This window comes from Juglans microcarpa x Juglans regia, chromosome 2S (assembly GCF_004785595.1).
Source record: "Juglans microcarpa x Juglans regia isolate MS1-56 chromosome 2S, Jm3101_v1.0, whole genome shotgun sequence".
Taxonomy (NCBI): Eukaryota; Viridiplantae; Streptophyta; class Magnoliopsida; order Fagales; family Juglandaceae; genus Juglans; species Juglans microcarpa x Juglans regia.
In genome coordinates this window covers 18,992,162-19,013,066 of record NC_054597.1, presented here as the reverse complement: position 1 = coordinate 19,013,066, position 20,905 = coordinate 18,992,162, and the positions used below count along the sequence as shown (strand labels likewise).

The following is a 20,905-nucleotide window of genomic DNA, read 5'->3' as shown; positions in this document are numbered from 1 at the left end:
CACAGTCACACAGTCGCAATAAACAAGCTCGTCATGTTGCGAACCCCCTAAACCACCCTTGAATGACCCGAGCCCCAATTTTAAGCAAGGAAAAACAACAACGAAGACCAACGTCCCTTTCAGCCACCATGCAATGTCAAACTCCTCCACACTTTGAGCCCTCCATCCACAAACCAACATGCACTCAAGCCGATATCGCCCACACCAACAGCCTCTCCTCAACTGTGAACAACCATGGGAACAACCGATGGTAAACCCACGAAAGCTACCTCTGTTTTATACCACTGAAATAGGGGAAGTGTTTCCATCGTGAGCCACGTCACTACGCCCCACCCCGTCATCACCACACGGCACAGAAAGTGCCGCCCGACACCTTGCGCCACCCCAAGCCACCATTCTCGCTCGGTAAGGTCACGTTGTGCCCACAGTCTCCTCTCCGATCTCTCACCACTTTCGGACTCTCTTCCTCTCTTCACTTGGTTTCTCTCTTATCACTTTCTCTCTCTCTCTGTGTGACGCCCCCAATCCCCACTTGGGATGTAACGGAGACTTAGAGCGTCGGGACATGCAACACAAGGTTACGTACCCCCGTTCATGACAGTTAATATGCAATATATCCTAGTATGCAATAATCGCAGTAGAAATAAAAGTTTAAGGTGAAAAATATGCCAGAATAACTAAAACATCACAACTTCATTAGATAATCATCATGTTCGAAATACTAAAGTAACATAGACTTATATACAAAGTCATATCATTCTCTTAATGCAATCTAATGCATAAAGGACTTGGGTTATGAACATCAAAATTAAGTCCAGCTTCCTCTCCAAATCCGACTCCTCCTCAATCATGCGAATCCAGTGCTCCATCAATCTCGTCCTGGTCGATTCTTAACACAACTTCTATCATTCCGAGTAGTCCCATAAAAGTTTGAGATTTACTCTAAATCTCAGTAAGTTAAACAATTAACTAACACAAAGATAAATCAATCATGAAAAATGATAAATATGCAATGTATGAGATGCAGAAAATAGTATACATGTCTCCCATCTAGATTCCTCAACATCTTTTAAAAAAAAATGAAAACATGAGTTTTTACTTAGTAAGTAATTTCGTCATCATTTTTGAAAAGACATAACTTCTTCATAAAAATTTCATCATAAATTTTCTTCATCATAGATTTTCTTCTTCATAGACTTACATCATTATCTTAATTAATAACATAACGTATGGTAATGTCACAGTTCCCCATATGCACTTTGAGTACCTGCCAGTGACCGTAGTATAATTTACGTTGAAACTACGTTGTCCATAGACTCGTTCTCAATGCATTGGTAAATAACATAACATCATAAAAATCAAAACGTATACACCCACCAACATTAGGTATCATTACATGTTTTGACTTCGCTCCGATGTTCTTTAAAGAGAACCCATTTGAAACCTATTGACTATTCTTTGTCAACTCAGGGATTACCACTCCATTATTAAACACTCCAGAGCGGACAGAGGAGTTCCACTAGAAAAATTCCTCATCTTAGCCTTTGGGGTCGTGATAAAATGATTTTCATGTAATATTTTAGAACATATTTTTCATGACATGTGCAAATGTAGTAAATTTTATGCAAAAAAATGACTTTTATAAATGTAATATGCAAAAATGGTGAAAATATCATATGTAATATAAGTATGCACTCAATATATCATATAACATGATAAATAATGTAAAAAATGATAATTGAAGAATAAATGAAGCATTTATTAATAATTCATAAGAAATTTATCAAGGTGTAAGTTAGAGGCCATCTTACAAACTTTCAAAGAATTCAAAATTAGCGTTGTAGCTGTGTAAATCGTGTGTATACTAAGTTAGGGTTAATACTCTTACGGATAGGTTCAAAATCAAAGGCTTAAAAAAAATTGGGTATTTACAAAAATACCCCTAGACTTTCAAAAATTGTCATTTAGACCCTAAATTTTCACTAATTGCAAACGAATTCCAAATTTAACCAAATTTCATGAACTTCATATTTTTAGCATTATAAAACCATCTATACCCTTAGATTTTTAAAATTTAAAGTGAAACTTGTCCAATTAGTCCTAACCCGTGGCATGCATCCTAGTTGATGCCTATGTGTATTTCAACTATTGATACCTATAAATGCATGCATATGAGATTTTATTTAATCATTAATGATCACTAACATCTTTAGGGACATTATGAAGTCTAATCCTTGAGTAATCAAGTTCATCCCAACACTTAATCAAAGCTAAGAAATCCTTAATCACCAATATGCTTAAAGCCGATTCATGCTTGATGATCACAACAAGATAGATTTAAAACCTATCTTGACATGCTTCTAATTACAGATTTAACCTTCCATAATCATGTTAGGATAATTATAGATCATATCAAATCATGCTTAGGACATGATATAGCTAAATTTTCAATTAAAAATATTCAATCATTCAAACCTTCCTTTAATTGACCCGGTTTTGCATTAAGCATCATAACATTCTCAAAACTCAACCAAATTTCATACCAACACTTGGAAATAAAGCTTGACATGTAGCAAAGATCAAAAGGAAGAAAAGTTACAAATTTCGTGGCCTTCCAAGCACTCTAGACTGCCTTACACAAGAACACTCAAAAACTCACCAAAACTCATTTGATTTGCACTCTTTTGATCGCTAAGAGAGGGAAAATGCTCTCAAGGCTCAAGATGATGCTTGGATGTAATGCCCATCCTTGTGGTGGGAATTTTTATAAAATGATTTTAGAAATAATAACGGGAATTATCATTCGATTTAAAACTTTTTGCGTCCTTACCCAGGGTGCAAGACTCTACTTTATAAAATAAAATGTGCTTTGAGAATAAAAGAGGTTTACAGTGGAAAACATCAATTTTAACAATAAAAGGCCTCTCATACAATTAAACACTCATGCCTATGCTTCCGTGCTCTTCCCCATGGGTCGTGTCCATCCTGACGCGTACTTCTCATTCAGTTCCAGTGGGGGGAGGGGCATACATAAAAACTAAAATGAGTTGATGACTCCTAAGTATTACTTCATACAGTTAAAATATAACAATATAGGTTTTCATTCATGCATTCATCATTCATACATACTATAGGTACATGCATACGTGCGTTCGTTTGAAAATATTGCTGGACGAGGTTTTTCTTTAAAAGGGGACCTTCTTTTCTTGAAACGTGTCTCCCGTCAATGCCTTCATTTCTTAAAGAATGCAATGCATTCATACATTTATACATTCTTTCTTATCATTTTCATTGGCCGGTACACACTGTTATGCCATGTGTGTTGGGGTTAGCGATCTTCTTTTGGACCCGGACTCCTTCCATGGCCAAGGGTTAGGAATCCATTTTCAGTCAGGGGCAGCACTGGGTGCATTACCAGTACTACTTACCCGGCATTGCAATCTACTCATTCATTGGTACCCTTTTCATTCATTCATAAGGCCGTTATGTATTTTAATATATTAAACGTTTAGTCCTTTCATTCAGTTTAGTTCTTTCAGTCCTTTCTTTCAGTTCAGTCATTTTTTAGTTCATTTCAATTCATGGAAAAACGTCATTTAAAAGCATGAGCTTAAATATTATCTTCTTTTTTCGCATCGTTTAAAGCATCAGTTAAAGCATTAGACATCAGTCTCACTTCTTTTCTTAGAAAATACATACAATATATACTGCATATAGTTATCCATTCACATGCGTACAATTAATACTTTTGGGTGCATAACAATGGGCTGCCAATGAGGGGTTGTACATACTTATACCTTTGAACACTTAACATGCTTTCGTAAAAACATTGTCTCGTAAGGCATCGTAAAGGAAAAATGTTTCGTTTTCTTTTTTGTATATTAGAAAAACTCTAGAAGAGTATGAATGCAATACTTACCTGGACTCCACGCTACTTTCATATCATGCAGTCCACTCATGTGTGTGTCAGATGGCAACCTACATGTATACACATAAACTTGACGTCATTCTTTATCTAATGCATAAGCAACTAGACTTAAAAGATATAACTACAATTCAATTGGAACACTCTCCTTCTATCCCGTGCTCTTATGTGTCTTTTACTATGTTAAAACTTTCGGGATCTATTCACGGTCACTACCTCTTCCAAACTCGATGTTCTACTTTGAGTGCTCATCCCCTAAGGTGAACTCACGATTCACCTTAGGATTAAGACACTAAGGCCTTTGTACTCTTCTTCCTGACTACATTCCGATGCATGATTTCGACCAATGGAATCACGCATCCCAATCCTACACAATACACCAGTTACTATCTTCATGCACCTTAGCCCACACTAAATCTTCATTCCCATCCATACAAGCCACACGGCTCTAAGCCAACTCTGAGGCTTAAGCACCGTATAACTATGTTTAGGACAGATTACCCATTATATATGGTGAATCCGTCTGGCATGTGTGTCTAACTAGATTACACACGTACCTTACCCCCATATCACTTAAGACCAACATATAACACGTTGATCACCTGCTTGTGTAAACAAGCACCATACTCCGATACCAAAATTCTCTTAACCCGGCTAGCATGACTCTTCATGCTACCCATCCCTTTTGACAGTTCATCCCAACATTTAACATGATAAGATTCCGTTCACAACCATGCCTTACGTCACGTCATATAGCTCGAGATTACTCTCAAGCTACACCGTGACCTTGTCAAGTCACCTGACATCTTGCTACGCCATTTCTACCACAACTCCTAACTCATTATGAGTACGGTTTCTCACGTACTCCTATCACATCGTGACATCTCGTCATGATCCCACTGCGTTATTCTTATGCTAACTCCTCATTTATCATAAGCACGACTGCTGGTAACCAAGTCAATTCATGACATTCCCCAATCATGCTTCCGTTGCGCACTCTTACACTTGTTCTGCTACTTCACCCATCCTTCTAGCCATAAGTCAACTACATGGTGACACCTGTCACCTCAGACTACAGGCTACACCATAACTACTTTGGGATAGTGTTCCACAATTCTCGACACTACTCATCACGCTTTATGCCTATCAACCACACAATCATCCTTTTCTCTACGACACGCCACACGGTGTCTCGCTGCACCTCTTGGAGTACACTCCACATGTATTCCTTTTCACACGTTACGCCACATCACCACTATGGCGTACAAGCCATATGGTGCATTACTCCATCACATGGAGTACACTCGGCGTTACTCCTTTCATACACGCTATGCCACACAGAGTACACTCCGTGTGTACTTCTCCCAATCCACACAATGCTACATCACCATTACAACACATACTCCATAACCACACTACACAGCACACTTCCCAACTACGCCCAACACTTCACTATATAGAATGCCCAACACTTCATTACATAGAACATCACATCTCCATACTACACAGCAACTCTACAATACTAACAACACAGTCCACAACCTAATCAATCAACTAATAACATAAATAACAAGGGATAAAGGGTTATACCATCAACGGGATAACTTGTGCGTTGCTCGCTGATCATCACAGTTGATGACGTCCGAAGTGTCGTACATGGCGACTATATACGGTGGCTATTTGGGCATTTGGATAGCTAAGTGTGGTCTTGGAAGGGCTCATGGTGGCCTCGTGGTGGTGGTGAGGGGGCGGTACATAGCGTGTCTAGCCGTGTACAATGGCAGTTAGCCACGTACAGTGGCTGTCTTGGCCATTGGAGGTGGCTAGAGGTGTGGGTCTAAGTGTACGAGGGTCGGGTCGTGGTTCTGGAGTGGTGGTGCCGAGGTGGCACACGTCGGAGACACGACAGCTCGTGGAGGAGCTAAGGCCGTGGGTCTCGACATGGGAATTCGAAGGGAAGCTTGGCTGGTCATGACAGGCCATGGAGGAGTTGAGGGAGGTGCGGTGGAACTTGTAGTGGCACTGGGGTGGCGCTGGGGTGGCGCCACAGTGGTCTATGGTGGCTGATCTAAGCCGTGAAGTGGACCTGGGGTGGCTAGGGGAGGTCCCCGATGGAAGGGGAAACTCTTGGTAGTGGTGCAATGGCCGTGGGAGGCAGAGCTCCGCCTGGGTATGGAGAACCCGTGCGTTGAAGGAGTTCTGTGCGGCTGAGGAAGGGGCTATGGGCTTAGGCCAAGGGGAGGAGGAAGGGGAAGGGAAGGGGAAGCTCGTAGTGGTGCTTGGTGGGCTAGAACCGACGCACTGCAGCACTAGGCTGTCAGTGGCCTTGAAGCTGTGCGAAACCCATTTATGGATTTCGTGCGTGCATGCGACGGAGGGGGAGAGGAAGGTTGTTGTGGCTTGGGTTCCATGGAAGAGGTTCACTGGTGGGAGGGGAGGCCGTTGGTGGTGGTACGGCGGTGGAACGGGCTGTGCACGGTGAAACTGTGCATGAGAGGTTGTGTGCGTGCGTGGGAGAGAGTGGCTGTGCGGTGGAGGCTGGCTTCGACAGTGGGAGGTTTCCGGCATGAGGGGAAGTTGCCGGTGGTGGAGGTGAGATTGGGTGGTGCACGGCGACGCTGGGCTGGACTATGGAAAAATCGGTGAGAAGGGGAGAGGCGTACGTCGTACGCGTGAGGGAGAGGGAAGAGAGAGAAAGGGGAGCGAAAAGTGAGGGAGAAAGAGAGAGGGTTTGGGTTTTAATCCTGATCCATTCGTCTTGGGATCTACAACAGGATCTAACGATGGGCTTTAAATACTGATTTGAAAATGCGTAAACATTAACTTAATTAAAAGCACTAAGAGGAATTAAGGTAGAATATTATTTAAACTAAACTTTAGTTTATAAAATAATATTCCTTCATCATTAATAAAATGATAAAGTCTTATTTAATATCTTTAAAAAATAAAATCATTTAATTTAATTGGAGTTTTAAACATAATTTTAAATCACATAATATTTTAAATAACTGGAATCATTTTAATAAATGATATGAAAATGATTTTCAACAATTATAATATTTTTGGAGCTCTTCAAAAATATTATAATTGTCTTATTTAAAATCAAGCTTAATTCAATAACACTGGAAATACTTCTTTTAAATATTTTCAGTACATTTAAAACACTGGCCGTGCCTTAGAAGTCACAAAATATCTTTGAAAACACACTATTGGGGTTCGGCATACATAACGAGGCTCAAAGTCGCTAGAGGGAAGGGCAGGTTATTGCATAATTTCCGTCCTTGGAATTTGCTTACGTAAGAAAGAAGGAGCGTGCGTAAGAAGGAAGGATCGGGGTGTTACATTGGAGCTATGGTGCGGGTGAAATGAGAAGGGGAGAGAAGTATTTATAGGTGGCCAAGGGGTGAGGGACGTTGGCTTGAGTGCTTGGTGATTGGGTGAAGTGGGAGATGCTCAAATCTGGAAAATTTCCAGATTTGCTTGCATGAGCTTAGGTCACTTGTGTAGAATGAAATAGTACACTAAACCACCATCATTTTCCCTCCACAGTAGCTGCAGGGGTCTAGTAGATGACTCCCAGTCGTGGGGCATCATTTGGATGGCAGAAGGTCCCTCAAACCACCCTTGAAAACAAGTAGATGAAGGTGGTTTTGTGGTGGCAAAAAATCAGTTCGGTTTTGGATCTTTTTGGGCAACAAAAATGAGTCAAAATCCTTCATGATATTCATGGGACTTCTTGGTGATTGGGTGGAGAAGGAGATGGCCTGGGTGGTGGTACATACCTTGGTAGGAGGCTGGTTCAAATTCAATCCAAATGGTTCCTACACAAACTAGACCAAGGTGCACCCGGTTTGGTTCATTGAGTTGGTTGATGCAACCAATTTCATCCAAGGCTCAAACTGAGTTTGGGAGGGTCTCATAAGGTGTTTAAGGACCATATTAACTTTGACGATATACCACAAAAATGATGGGCCCAAGGGCAAGACAGTCCAAGCATTACAAAGGGCAATCCACAAAACAGATTGAAGCATGGTTTGGGCTTGTTATGTCATTTTTCTTAATGACATATGGAATGGTTTAGCTAGGATATTAACATGGTCTAATCATAGTTTAAGGGAGTATTAATTCAAAAAAATTTGAATTCAAAAGTTTAAGAAGAGATTAAGCATGATTAAGCTTCAAAGCATAGCTTAAAGTGCACTAACCTCAAGTATAATGGTTAATGGCCTTAGCCAATTTTCAAAACTTAATTTGGGTTGTTTGAGTGTGATTTGGGCTTAAGGAATCCAATGGTATGGTGTATTGTTCCTTTGGTCTTTGAATGGTAAAATGAGTTCAAACATGATTTTAGGCCATATGGGCTTGAAAATGGCCAAGGGTGCAATTTACACCAAAAGCCTTATGCCTTCCCATACTTGGGCCAAGACTAGCCTTGATTTCCTAAGGGCTTGGTTCAAGGTTTTCTTAGGCTAGGCCCATGAATACACTTGAGTCCTAAAAAGCCTCACCACAATTACTAATGGGTTTGCCTCTCTAATCATTAGCTCAGTAACACTAATACAAACATTAATGCTAATCCCACTATCAACCTTAATGAATGTGATTAACCCAAAAATAAAAGCCTAATCTAGAGTACTTAAGAGTTAATCAAGAGTTAATTAAGCGGGGTGTTACATCCTCCCCTCCTTAAATCAAGATTTCGTCCTCGAAATCGAGGTCAAATAAAACATGCAATGGGTAAGGGTTTGAGTGTTGACTCACCAATTGCGCTATTGCTCGGGGCTCGATAAGGGTCTCTCATCGCTATCCTCGGACACCTTGTCCTGGTTGTGGTAGTAGTATTCATCCTCCCCTGAATCATAAAAGGCGTTAACCCTCTGTTGGTGTTGTCTCCACGGCCTAAACTCCTCGTCCTCAAGCCAGGGGTCTCCTCCCTTTCGGAAGTGAGTGCGACTCGGAGAAGAGTCAGATGTATTTGATGTGTCAAGGGGAGTAGGGTCAGGAATGAGTGACTCCTACTTGTACTGTCGCTGCTATGCCGCCCTGCTTGACTCTGGTTGGTCTAAACCTACTGAGAGAGCCAATCTCATGCATCGTCTAAGCCATCTAGCCCTAGTCCCTCCCATCCAACGAATGGGGTCATAAGGCTGACGCTCCTCGTGTAGCCGTGCTCTCCTCAGATGTATGCATCCTCGCCTATCATAGTCAAGGATATGAGTCCTGTGATGCTTTAACCTCTCATGCTGAGCCCAGAATGTGTCAGCCATGCGGTCTAAGCGTCTCCGTCTCTTTGCTCCACTCTTAGCCTCAGAAGTCGGCTGCGAGTCATATACATCTGACGGGTGGTCCTGTCATCATCGGCCATGTCCAAACTAAAAATGACTTGAAAGAATGTGGATCATATAGGTGAAATGCCAGAGGATGCCATGCATGAATGCGAATGCCATGATGCGATGCTAAACAACTCACATGCCAAACAAATAAGGGTATTTGCTTCTCATGTCAGCTTCTTTTTCCCATGTGGCCTCTTCAACATCATGATTTCACCACAAAACCTTGGATTTTACGATTCCGTAGTTCCTTATCCTTCCAATTAGTGATCTGAATTGGAACTTCCTCTTAAGTTATGTTGGGCTGAAGTGAAATATCCCTTGTGTCAACAACGGTTGGAATTTGCTTTTCAAAACTCTTCTTGAGAGAAGATACATGGAAAATATTATGGATTCCTTGCAATTCAGTGGGAAGATCCAGCCTATAAGCGACTGCTCCTACTTTCTCTAGAATCTTATATGGTTCCACGTATCTTGGACTTAACTCTCCCATTTCTTTCCAAACCGAAAGACTCCTTTCATGGGCGATACTTTAGGATAGACCCAGTCGCCAACTTCAAACTCGAGGGCCCTTCATCGACGATCAGCATAGCTCTTTTGCTTATCCTGGGCAGCCTTCATCCTTTGCCTTATTTGGCGGATCTAATCGTTCATCTCTTGAAGAATCTCCATACCATAGATCCTTCCTCCTCCAACTTTGTCCTAGTATAAGGGAGATCAAGACTTCCTTCCATAAAACGCTTCGTAGGGTGCCATTTGGATGGTGGCTTGGAAGCTATTATTGTAGGCAAATTCTATTAATGGTAAGAGCTTCTCCCATTTGTCCTTCTCTTGCAAAACACAAGCTCTTAGCATGTCCTCTAGGGTTTGAATAGTCCGTTCAGTCTGTCTATCAATTTGAGGGTGATAGGCACTATTAAACTTCAACTTTGTGCCTAGAGCATCTTGAACACTTTGCCAAAAATGAGAAGTGAAACGTGTATCCCTATCAGATACAATCATCCTTGGGACTCCATGTAACCGCACTATTTCAGTAACAAACAGCCGAGTCAACTTCTCCATGGGGTCGGTATTCTTAACTGCCAAAAAGTGGGCACGTTTTGTCAAACTATCGACCACGACCCAAATAGAGTTGTTTCCCTTTGAGGTCCTTGGTAATCCAATTACAAAATCCATGGATATGTCCTCCCATTTCCATTCTGGGATTGGGAGTGGCTGTAAATCTCCAGCGGGTCTTTGATGCTTTACCTTGACCATTCTACAAATCGAGCATATATTAACATAATCCGCTATGTCCTTTTTTAATCCTTCCCACCAAAAGTGTTGCTTTAAATCTTGATACATTTTGGTGCTCCCTAGGTGGGTTGTGTATGGAGTCTGATGTGCTTCCCTCAATATCTTATCCCTGATCTCTTGATCAACTGGGATAGCTTTCCGATCTTTGTAGTATAACAACCCATCATTTTTTAGGGTGACACCTTCGGGTCCTTCCTTCTTCTCTATCTTCCATCGAATTTCTACCCATTTGGGATCCTCCATCTTACGCTTCTTCACTTCTTCCCATTCCATTGGTACAATTTCTTGTACTGCGGTTAGCGATACTTCGACAGGAAGATCCTTGATCAACAACCTTCTCATACTATGCAGAAATGACTCTACTTCCTAGGCAAGACCTATGGAATTATCCCTTCACGTCTTTCGACTTAGAGCATCTGCCACTATATTAGCCTTGCCAGGGTGATACTTAATCTCACACTAGTAGTCGCTAATAGTTTCTAATCACCTTCTCTACCTCATATTCAAATTCTGCTGACTAAACAAGTACTTGAGGCTTTGGTGATTGGTGTAGATTTTACACCTTGCGCCATATAAATAATGCCTCCATATCTTTAAGACGAAAACTACGGCAGCTAACTCCAGGTCATGGGCGGGGTAGTTCTGCTCATGGTTCTTCAGTTGTCGCGAAGCGTAGGTGACAACTCGTTCTTCTTGCATGAGCACACATACAAGTCCCAATTTGGATGCGTCACTAAATACTGCATAGGGTTTATGAGGTTCAGGTAGGGCTAGTACCGGTGCAAATGTGAGCCTTTCCTTAAGTTCCACAAAACTCTGCTCACACTTCTCTGTCCAGACATACCTAGCATTCTTCTTAGTTAGGGTAGTGAGGGGCCCTGACAACTTAGAGAATCCCTCCACGAATCACCGATAGTAACCAGCTGATCCCAAAAAACTTCAAATTTCGTGCACATTCGTCAATCGCTTCCAGCTTACTATAGCTTCAATTTTGCTGGATTCGACTGATACTCCTTGACTTGAAATCACATGCGCTAAAAATTTTACCTCCTTAAGCCAAAACTCGCACTTACTGAATTTGGCATACAGATGGTTTTCCTTCAACTTTTCCAATGCTAAACGGAGATGCTGCTTGTGATCTTCTTCGCTGCTTGAATAAATCAATATTTCATCGATGAATACAATAACAAGGCTATCTAAATAGGGTCTGAATGCTCTGTTCATCATATCCATGAAGGCGGCAGGGGCATTGGTTAGACCAAAGGACATTACTAAGAATTCGTAATGTCCGTATCTGGTTCGAAACGTCGTCTTGGGGATATCCTTCTCCCTAATCTTAAGCTGATGATAACCAGACCTTAAGTCTATCTTAGAGAACACCGATGCTCTTTGCAATTGATCTAGTAGGTCATCGATACGTGGTAACGGGTACTTGTTCTTCACCGTTACTTTGTTCAATTCCCTATAGTTAATGCACATCCTCAACGATCAATCCTTCTTCTTAACAAATAGAACTAGCGCTCCCCAAGGTGATGAACTAGGTCGAATGAAGCCCTTCTTCAGTAGCTCTTCTATTTGTTCTTTTAGCTACTTCAATTCTAGAGGGGCCATACGGTAAGGGGTTTTATGGACAAGGGTCTCTGTAGGTTCTAGTTCTATGGTGAACTCGATTTCTCTATCGAGTCTGGGTAGATCGTCAGTGAAAACCTCAGTGTATTCCTCAACTATAGGTATTCCTCCTATCTCCTTATCATCACCATAACTTTCCGTTATGAGGGTTAAGTAGGCCGTGGCACCATTAGCGATGCACTTCCTTACCTGCAAAGCTGAAATCAGAGACGAGGCAGCCTTCACCATCCCTCATGAATGATGAATATGTCTAGTGTCTACCCTTTGGCAAATCGAAGACTATTTCCTTATTTTGAAAATCTATCCTAGCACAGTGTTTGGACAATCATTCCATCCCAAGTATAACGTTGAACCCTAGTTGATCAAAGACGATCAGGTCAGCTTCCATCAATCTTCCTTTTAGGGTCAGAGGACATTTCTTAAACACACGGGTGTAGGTGATTGTGCTTCCGTCAGGAATCGACACTACTACTACTTGAGGTAGTGTCTGAGTCGGTAGGTTACACTTACGTGCAAACGTCGCGGATACAAACGATTTCGTGGTGCCAGAGTCAAATAAAGCGCAAGCCGTATATTTGTATAATGCGATTTTTCCTAAGGTGTAATCGACTACTGAGTACTAAGCAACTATTTAAAAAGCTAATTTCTAAAGAAGGGTATTGAAGGAAAATACCAGTGATAACATCTGTTTCCTTGTCCTCGGGGATTTCCTCACTGATATCACCAGGGGTGATGGCATAAACGTGGGCTTGAGCAGGTGGCCTCTGATTGGGTCGTTTGTTAGGAATGATCTTTCCTCCTTGAACATTCTGTGGTCCCGGATCATATGCCCCGACTGTCCGCATCGGTAGCACACTAGACCCACACGACATTCACCACTGTGGTTCTTTCCACATTTCTTGTAGGTGATAGGTGGAGCTATTATAATGCCTTTTCCCTTGTTAGCTCCTTGAATAATCCTCCTCTTACCATTATTCCCGCCAGCAGTGAAGGTAGAAACCCTCTTTCTCTTGAGATTGATCTGAGCTGTCACATTTCGCTGTTCTGCCTCCGTTATATCAGCCACATTAACCAACTCTTGGAAGTTGTGGATGTGGAATCCAGCCATATAACTGTGAATTCTAGGATTCAGTCCTGCTTGAAACTTTTGGGCTTGCATTTTCTCAGTAGCAATCAAGTGTGGGGCAAACCTTCCTAGCTCCATAAACTTCACAGCGTACTGCTCAACAGTGAGATTGCCTTGTACCAACGTGGCAAACTCCTGGGCCTTTTAGGTCTTCATTGATTCTGAGAAGAAACAATTGTCAAATTCCTCCTTAGACCTCTCCCAGGTCAAAATGGTGATATTAATTCTCTAATCAAAAGTTGCCTCTCGGTGTCCCACACCAAATTCCAGCTTCACCTTACGGTAGGTGCCCCGTGTACTGTACCTTATGTTCCTCAGTACAACAGCTGATCTCGAAGGTCATGTCGAAATCTAATAGCCACTTGTTAGCTTTCATGGGTCCCTCAGTTCCCATGAAACTGGGGTATCTATATATTAGGAACTTCTTGTAGGAGCACCTTTGGTTCTCAATCAGCGGGCTTTGCTGGTTCTGCCTCATGATTACTTCCTGCTACTGCTTCATGGTCTCCGTCATTTGATGAATCACGTCCGCCAAATCACGCCCTCCATCGAAACAACTATCTTGATCTCTGTGGATGCTAGATCCATCAGTGTTCCTATCTTGTCTACCACGTGTCATCTCGTCTTAATCCTTCTGACTCCTGTGATATATGCGTATCAGACCAAGCTCTAACTATAGGATTCAAGCCTATGCAAGACTAATGATTCAAACCTATATTTTGGCATAAGGTTCCTAAGGACATGTGGGTTTACCCAGAGACGAGCTGCTCTGATACCACTGCTGTGACGCCCCCAATCTCCACTTGGGATGAAACAGAGACTTAGAGCATCGGGACATGCAATACAAGGTTACATACCCCCGTTCATGATAGTTAATATGTAATACATCCTAGTATGCAACTAGCAGTATGCAATAATCGCAGAGAAAATAAAAGGTTAAGGTGAAAAAATATGTCAAAATAACTAAAACGTTCCAACTTCATTAGATAATCATCATGTTCGAAATACTAAAGTAGCATAGACTTATATACAAAGTCATATCATTCTCTTAATGCGATCTAAAGTTTAAAGGACTTGGGCTATGACCATCAAAATTAAGTCCAGCTTCCTCTCCAAATCCGACTTCTCCTTAATCATGCGAATCCAATGCTCCATCAATCTCGTCCTGGTCGATTCCTGATACAACTTCTATTGTTAAAAGGTGAGATTTACTCTAAATCTCAGTAAGTTAAACAACTAACTGACATAAAGATAAATCAATCATGAAAAATGATAAATATGCAATGCATGAGATGCAATATCTTTTAAAAAAATTGAAGACGGATTTTTACTCGGTAAATAATTTCGTCATCATTTTTGAAAAGACATAACTTCTTCATAAAAGTTTCATCATCGATTTTCTTCATCATAGACTTACATCATTATCTTAATTAATAACATAATGTGTGGTAATGTCACAGTTCCCCATATGCACTGAGAGTACCGGCCAGTGACTGTAGTATAACTTACGTTGAAACTACGTTGTCTATAGACTCGTTCTCAATGCATTGGTAAATAATATAACATCATAAAAATCATAACATGTACACCCACTAGCGTTAGGTGTCATAACATGTTGACTTCGCTCTGGTGTTCTTTAAAGAAAACCCATTCGAAGTCTGTTGACTATTCTTTATCAACCTAGGAGAGTTACCACTCCATTATTAAACACTCTAGATTGGACATAGGAGTTCCACTAGGATAACTCCCCATCTTAGCCTTTGGGGTTGTGATAAAATGATTTTCATGCAATATTTTAGAAAATATTTTTCATGACATGTGCAAATGTAGTAAATTTCATGCAAAAAAAATGACTTTTATAAATGTAATATGCAAAAATGGTAAAAATGTCATATGTTATATAAGTATGTGCTCAATGTGTCATATAACATGATAAATTATGCCCAAAATGATAATTGAAGAATAAATGAAGCATTTATCAATAATTCATAAGAAATTTATCAAGGTGTAAGTTAGATGCTAACTTACAAACTTTCGGAAAAATTTGAAATTAGCATTGTAGCTGCGTAAATAATGTGTATACCAAGTTAGGACTAATACTCTTATGGATAGGCTCAAAATCAAAGGCTTCAGAAAAAAGGGTATTTACAAAAATACCCCTAAACTTTCAAAAATTACCATTGAGGCCCTAAATTTTCACTAATTGCAAACGAATTACAAATTTAACCAAATTTCATGGACTTAATATTTTTGGTATTATAAAACCATCTATGACCTTAGATTTTCAAAATTCAAAGTGGAACTTGTCCAATTAGTTCCAACCCGTGGCATGCATCCTAGTTGATGCCTATGTGTATTTCAACTATTGATCCCTATGAATACATGCATATGAGATTTTATTTAATCATTAATGATCACTAGCATATTTAGGGACATTATGACGTCTAATCCTCGAGTAATCAATTTCATCCCAACACTTAATCAAAGCTAAGAAATCATTAATCACCAATATGCTTAAAACTGATTCGTGCTTGATGATCAAAACAAGATTGATTTAAAACCTATCATGACATGCTTCTAATCACAACTTTAACCAACCTTAATCATGTTAGGATAATGATAGATCATATCAAATAATGCTTAGGACATGCCATAGCTAAATTTCCAATTAAAAACATTCAATCATTCAAACCTTCCTTTAATTGACCCGGTTTTGCATTAAGCATCATAACATTCTCAAAACTCAATCAAATTTCGTACCAACACTTGGAAACAAAGGTTGAAATGCTAGCTAAGATCAAAAGGAAGAAAATTTACAAATCTCGTGGCCCGCCAAGCACTCTAGACTGCTTTACATAAGAACACTAAAAAATTACCAAAACTCACTCAGTTTGCACTCTTTTGATCTCTAAAAGGGTGAAAATGCTCTCAAGACTCAAGATGATGCTTGGAGCTGTGTTGTGGGTGAAATTAGAAGGGGAGGGAAGTATTTATAGGTGGCCAATGGGTGAGGAACGTTGGCTTGGGTGCTTGGTGATTGTGTGAAGTGGGAAGTGCTCAAATCTGGAAAATTTCTAGATTTGCATGCATGAGCTTAGGTCACTTGTGCAGAATGAAATAGTACCCTAAACTACCATCATTTTCTCTGCATAGTAGCTGCATGGGTCCTGTAGATGACTCCAGGTCATGAGGAATCATTTGGATGGCAGAAGATCCCTCAAACCATCCTTGAAAACAGGTGGATGAAGGTGGTTTTGTGGTGGCAGAAAATCAGTTCAGTTTTGGAACTTTTTGGGCAGGAAAAATGAGTCAAAATCCTTTATGATGGTCATGAGACTTCTTGGTGATTGGGTGGAGAAGGACGTGGCATGGGGTGGTGGTGCAAACCATGGCAGGAGGCTGGTTCAAATTCAATCCAAATGGTTCCTACACAAACTAGACCAAGTAGCACCCGGTTTGGTTGTTTGAGTTGGTTGATTCAACCAATTTCATCCAAGGCTCAAAATGAGTTTGAGAGGGTCTCATAAGGTGTTTAAGGACCATATTACCCTTGAGAATAAACCACAAAAATGTTGGGTCCAAGGGCAACACAGTCCAAGCATTATAAAGGGCATTGCACAAAACCGATTGAAGCATGGTTTGGGCTTGTTATGTTATTTTTCTTAATGACATACGGAATGGTTTAGCTAGGGTATTAACATGGTCTAATCATGGTTTAAGGGAGTATTAATTCAAGAAAATTTGAATTAAAAAGTTTAAGAAGAGATTAAGAATGATTAAGCTTCAAAGCATAGCTTAAAGTGCACTAACCTCAAGTATGATGGTTAATGGCTTTAGCCAATTTTCAAAACTTAATTTGGGTAGTTTGAGTGTGATTTGGGCTTAAGGAAACCAATGGTATGGTGTATTGGGCCTTTATTATTTGAATGGTAAAATGAGTCCAAACATGGCTTTGGGCCATATGTGTAATACCTGAGTCCTACTATGTCCTTACATCATTTTTATTAAGTTTTTAAATTAAATATTTTGAGATAAAGATATTTTTATTACTTCCAATTATTTTATTTTAAGATGAGTATGTTTTATTTTAAAATATGGTTTATTAAAATAAATCAAGGATATTATTTTTAAGACTCTGAAATATTTTCCCTTAAGTCCTTTATTTTATTTTAAGAAATGACCCAATTATTCTCTACCATTGGATTGGTAAGTGAAAAGCATCATTGAGATGATCCTTGAGGCGGATAGATCTCTACCATCCACTTGTTTCCTTGTGATGGAAGGAGGAAACAAGACCAAAAGTCCTTGTCCCTCCTTAAACTTACGGTGAAAGCTATAGAAAGGAGAAGAAAAAGACAAAACTAGATTATTTATCCCATTTCACTCGTAGGAAGCAACCAAGAAAGACAAAAGAAAAGTCTTCATCTTCTCCTCCCAATCTTATGTGAAAAGTCTTGACCAAGTCAACTAAAACACTTTTATTTCTTTCACCCGTAGGATTCCGAAGACAAGCAAATGAGCTTTGCATCCATAGGCTTCTAAAGCAAGCCATCAAGCCATTTGACCCACAAGCTTCCTAAGGAAGCCATTGACTTTACTTCCTTCCACCCATTGTCCAAAGCAACACAAAAGGTAAGAATTAAAACAAATTTCCCCTTAGTTCCCTTAAACCATCGACCCTCACCCAAGAAAAATAAATAAAATTTCATCTTCCTTTCCAAGAGCTAACCGATGCACACCTTTCTCTTTTCTTCTTCTCTTTTCTTTTCATCTTCAAGAAAACAAGCTCTTTTATCTTCCTCAAGCTTGTGACTCTATAGCAATGGAAGAAGAAAAATATTTTCTTCAAAGCTTGGAACCAAAGCTTGATTTTATCTTCCAAAAGATGAAATATTGAAGGTAATAAACTCTTGGTTCACTTCCTAGCATGATTTTCATATGGATTTCGAATTTCACCATTTCCTTACCCATTGATGTTTCGGTTTTGGGGTTTAAAATAGTGATATCATGTTGCTTTTCATCCACACGGCTATACCTCTATTTGGTCTTCCACTTGTGTTTTGAAAGGAGCTAAGAACTTAAGTTAAAAATCCTAATTTGATTCATTTGATTTTAGTGTGATTTTGGAAGCTTACTATGTTGTTTTAGCTTGTGTTTTGATGTAGTTAATTTTCTATATTGCAAAAAAATATGTATGTCCTGTTTTTGGCCCAAACCGAATGGTATTATAGTTGTTTTACTATATATTTTCCTATATTCGAAATTACTATGTTATTATTAAACTTGGTTTAATCATGGGTGATGATTAAAGTGATTTTAAATTATACGTGTTGGTATTATGTGCCTTGTATTGAAATTGGTTGGTAATCTATTTTTAGGACGCTAGAGGGTTTAAAGGTTTTACTTGGTCCTATAATTTTATATCTTGCTTTTGAAAGGTATTAAGTGAGTAAATTATAAGTTTAAGTATTTAAAGGTTTTAAAGTTTCTTAATGGGTGACTTGCCATACTTTATGCTACTTTAATTTTAATTGGAGGTTTTATCTAAACTAATTAATATATTGCTTATGTGAATAAGTTATAGCTTAGTTAGTTTAGATATAAGAGATTTATTGTGCTTGGTATATTATGATATGCAAAGCTGTCCAAGTATCCCTAAGCCCATGTCATGCCATGTCTTGATGTAAAAATAGCCTACTGTTATTAAGCTAACCCAAGAATCCAAAATATTATTAAGCTAACCTTCTCATAGTGAGGGACTACAAGTTGATTAAAGGGCATGTTCCCTAAGCTTGTTTAGCCTACTTGAGATGCCTAAATCTATTTTAAAGACCATTGTCGAGAATTCCAGATTTTTATCTCCAAATGTCTATACCCCAAGTGAGCTTGAACCAAAGAAACCTTACTTGAAGCCCATGAATTCTTAACTACTCTTCATGTAAGCCTTTTAAATAGTCTTTCCATGGACAACTAGCATGTCTTAATATTTAAGTTATTTCTTTTGTAAGTCGAGGTGAGGAGTAGTCATTTGAGTTAATGTTAAGCATAGGAGGGACGTTAGATTGTAATATCGTGGCTTTCTCTTTTTAAATGGAGGACTAAAGAATATTGTATGAGTATTAACACGTTTATGGTATTTATTGGAATAGGACCTATATTGATGATAGAAGTATCGAGGAGTATAGAGGTAAGTAGCTATGACCATGTTTCTTACACCAAGTTCTGTTTATGAAAGAATGTCTCTCTCTCTTATTGCAAATGTTCTTCTAAAGAAAAGAGTAAATGAATATAGTATGTACAAGCCCTTCCTTGATAAGCCCCTGTTAAGCACCCTATCGATTATAATTATGTGTATGTATAAGGTAATGCATGCACGTAAGTTCTAAGTCATGGGATTTCCATACATGCTCTCAATAAACTTATTGATTATTCCTATATGTATATAGTATGAAAATGTATCTTTTTCATAAAAATGAATGTGCATTGGAGTAAGAAAGATAATGAAAAAGTTTTGATTTCAAAAAGGGAAGGAGATGAACGTCTCATGCCTTATGCTTTATGAGATGCTCTAAATGACGCAAAGAAAACGTTTTAAAATGCCCCTATGAACTCATGTTTTAAATAATGCGGAAAAAGCGTTTTAAGATGTCCCTATGAACTGATGTTAAATTGTCCCTATGAACTGACGCTTTATGGATGCCATGAAAAATGATGTTTAAGCTCATGCTTTAAAAATGATGTTTCTTCATGAATGCACCGTTAAATGAAAAGATGATGTTAAGTTCATGCTTTTAAATGACGTTTTCCATGAATGAATTGTTTAAAAGAAAGGACTGAAAGGATTGACATGAATGAATAAAAGAAAGAACTGAATGAATGAATGCTTTAATGTATGAAACTATGTAACGGCCATATGAATGAAAAGGGTACCAAAGGAATGGGTAGATTATAATGCTGGGTAAGTAGTATTGGTAGTGCACCCAGTGCTGCCCCCTAACTGAAAAGGGATTCCCAACCTGTGGCCATCGGCGGAATCCAGGTCTAAAGGAAGACCGCTAACCCCAACACACGGGGCATAATAGTGTGTACCGGCCAAAGAAAGTGAAACGTAAAGTAAAGTTATTTCTAAGAAATGTTTATGCATGAAAGCAGAGAAATGTTTATGCATGAAGGCTAAGAAATGTTTATGCATGAAAGTATGACTTATTTCTTAAACTGTTATACACGAAAGCATTGTCAAGAATTAGCAAAAATGTTTATGTATGCATGTTTCAAAAGAAAAAAATAGATGCCTAATATGTTCACTGCATGGTGTACTACTTACTGAGTATTCGACTCATTTTGTGTTAAATATTTTAAACGTCCAGGTAATGATGAAAAGGCTGGGGAGTAAGGCATTACTGTAGAGGGAGAGGCAGACGCATAGGACATTCCCTAACGAGGAGAGTTATGTTACGAATGATGGGTTATGTTATGTATAGATATTTTATTTTGGATGGACTCTGAGAGTCTTTTATGGATGAATGTTTGAATAGAATGTCCATCAGGTGTTCCCTTTTTTTAAATGAAAAATTTAGAGTGCACGTGTGTCATGTCCAT

The 20,905-nt window shown here is 39.3% G+C and overlaps 2 long non-coding RNA genes across 2 annotated transcripts in view; one reads left to right on the top strand and one right to left on the bottom strand.

Moving 5' to 3' along the window:
- LOC121252848 overlaps positions 1–18,109 on the bottom strand; it is a 22,703-nt gene extending 4,594 nt beyond the window's left edge. The window contains exon 1 of the long non-coding RNA XR_005938290.1: positions 17,978–18,109. This is a non-coding gene — a long non-coding RNA (uncharacterized LOC121252848). The remainder of the gene's footprint in view (positions 1–17,977) is intronic.
- On the top strand, positions 5,932–20,905 carry LOC121252844. The gene is made up of 4 exons (XR_005938287.1): positions 5,932–5,941; positions 7,531–7,533; positions 9,189–9,195; positions 20,674–20,905. It is a non-coding gene; the product is annotated as an uncharacterized LOC121252844 (long non-coding RNA).